Source organism: Nyctibius grandis, chromosome 23 (genome assembly GCF_013368605.1).
Source record: "Nyctibius grandis isolate bNycGra1 chromosome 23, bNycGra1.pri, whole genome shotgun sequence".
Lineage (NCBI taxonomy): Eukaryota > Metazoa > Chordata > Aves > Nyctibiiformes > Nyctibiidae > Nyctibius > Nyctibius grandis.
In genome coordinates this window covers 160,888-163,305 of record NC_090680.1, presented here as the reverse complement: position 1 = coordinate 163,305, position 2,418 = coordinate 160,888, and the positions used below count along the sequence as shown (strand labels likewise).

The 2,418-nt window shown below is 64.6% G+C and overlaps 1 long non-coding RNA gene across 1 annotated transcript; it reads right to left on the bottom strand.

Annotated features, from left to right (window-relative positions):
* Positions 1-586: 586 nt before the first annotated feature.
* On the bottom strand, positions 587-1,747 carry LOC137673057 (uncharacterized). Its single transcript, XR_011049692.1, has 4 exons — positions 1,650-1,747; positions 1,304-1,406; positions 1,019-1,078; positions 587-760 (listed from the first exon to the last, which is right to left on the bottom strand). It is a non-coding gene; the product is annotated as an uncharacterized lncRNA (long non-coding RNA).
* Between the last annotated feature and the right edge of the window lie 671 nt (positions 1,748-2,418).

Below are 2,418 nucleotides of genomic sequence, written 5' to 3'. Positions count from 1 at the left end.
GGAGTAAAGAGCCTTCGACTGCGCCCTGTGGTCTCTGTCCTCTGCGTCACGGGGCGGGGGGGGCTGTGGGGATTGAGGGTGACACGGGTGGGGACACCTTGTTTGGGACGGGAGAGGGGACACAGGTGGGGACCCGCTGCTCGGGATCGGTGGGGTTGCATGGGGGTGTACGGTCCTCCCGGGACAAGGGTGGGCACCCCCTGCATCAGACTGCGGGGGGTGACACGGAGGAGAAACCTTGTTTGGGACTGGATGGGTGACCCAGGAGGGTGCCCTCTGCTCTCTCCCTCCTTGGGAGAGGCTGTGCTGGGGCCAGCTGCCAGCCCTGAGCAGCCCCGGCGTTGGGGCAGCGTCACGCCCACCCTTCGATGAGCCCATAAAGAAAAGACGTTCCTGGGGACGAGCAAACGCGGCTGCTGCTGGGGAAAGCCTCACCCAAGGGGAAAGGAGAAACGAGCCTGGGGCCGGGGTGTGCTGAGGTGGGGACTGTCCTGCAGGCAGTGGGAGATGCCAGGAGCGACACTGTCTGCTCGGCACGCTCAGGGTGCTGCACAGCTGAAGGACACCACGGGTCGGGGCTGCTTCTTCCACCTTTATTCAAGTAGAGCCATTTATTTCTGACGAGAGCTGCTCCTCTGCCTGGCTCAGGGGAAACACCAGCGCAGCGCTCGCGGGATCCGGCATGGGCTCAGGGTGTCGATGGTCTCAGCGGCCAGGGAACGGACGGAGCGGTCTCTGTCTTTTCTCAAGGGCTCGAGGGCTGTGACAGAAACAAACAGCCGAGGTGAACCCCCGTGTGTGCAGAGACCCCCAGGCGTCCCCTCCAGCCCACGCCAGCCCCACCGCCTCTTTCCCTGGCCAGGAGAGAGCTGCTGCACAGCAATGCCCCAAATGCCCCTGCCCCGTTCCCCTGCCCCTGAAGCGTTTCCCTGGAGCAGGGCGAGGCACGGCAGCACCCTGCCCAGGCCCTGTCCCCTGCCCCACCAGCCCCGGCCAGCACAGCGCTGCCCCGACTCACCGCTGATGATCTCAGACAGCTTCTGCTGGTTGTGGCGCCCCAGGGGTCGGGCGGCAAGCCCTAGGCACAGAGCGTCGTCAGCCCCCTGCTCCCCAGCGTGCTCCCCGCAGCACAGCCCCCCAGCGGCACGCCCCCCTCCCCCCAGCAGGGCTGACCCCAGGGAAGGCCAGTAGCCGCGGGGGCCACAAGGGGCTCTGGCAGCCCCAGGGCTGCTCCTCGCTGCCAGGGCAGCGGCGGGGCTGGGCCCAGGCTGCCAAAGGAGGGGCCGCGGGGGCGGTGGCTCACCGATGAACCCGATGGCCGCCTCTCGCAAGGTGGCCTGAGCGTCCTTCAGGTACGGCAGGCTCTGCTCCAGGTGTTCTTCAGCCCTGCTCCTGCCCTGCGCCAGCTGGAGAGAGCACAAGGGTGTGGGCATGGCACAGTCCCCCCCAGCCGGCCGAGCAGCCCCTCCTCCCAGCACCCCCCATGCCCCTTCCCCCCCAGGCCATTCCCATCTCCCAGCCAGGAGCCCCGTGGGGCTGAGGTTGAGAGACAGCCACAGGCAGAGGGGTCCCAGGGGTGCTGAGACCCCTCCATCCCGCCGCAAGGCCCACGTGGGCCGGGGTCTCCAGGCCCTGGGGCTTGTCCTCACCAAGCACTCTCCAATCCTCCCTGGCTGCTGGCTCTGCACCAGGTGCTTGAGTTGTTCCCACTGGAGCAGCTCTGCCGCAGCAAGGAGGGCTTCCCCGGAGACCTGCAGGACAGCAGAAGCTGGGAGGTGGCACCACGGCCTGGGGAAGGAGACCTGGCGTCCCCCCTCTCCTTTGGCTTTGTTCCTGGGGTGGTCCTGCCCTTAGGGAGCTGGGACATGCCCTGGCCCTAACATGGAATCACAGAATCCGTTTGGTTGGAAAGGATCTTTAAGATCCTCGAGTCCAACCGTCAACCCAACACCTCCAAGTCCACCACTAACCCATGTCCCTCAGCAGCACATCTACATGGCTTTTAAATCCCCCCAGGGATGGGGACTCCACCACTGCCCTGGGCAGTCTATTGCAGTGCTTGACAACCCTTCCAGTGAAGACACTGTTCCTGATCTCCAATCTAAACCTCCTCTGGCACAACTCGAGGCCGTTTCCTCTCATCCTATCGCTTGTTACCTGGGAAAAGACACTAACACCTGCCTTCCTACACCCTCCTTTTGGGTAGTTGTAGAGAGCGAGAAGGTCTCCCCTCAGCCTCCTTTTCTCCACACTAAACACCCCCAGGTCCCTCAGCCGCTCCTCATCACACTTGTGCTCCAGACCTTTCACCAGATTCGAATGCCCTTCTCTGGACTATTCTTTGGACATCTGGGGGTCCCTTGGCACAGCCCTGGGGGACAGGGATTGAGGCTCAGAGCCCCGGCCTCCAACACCCGA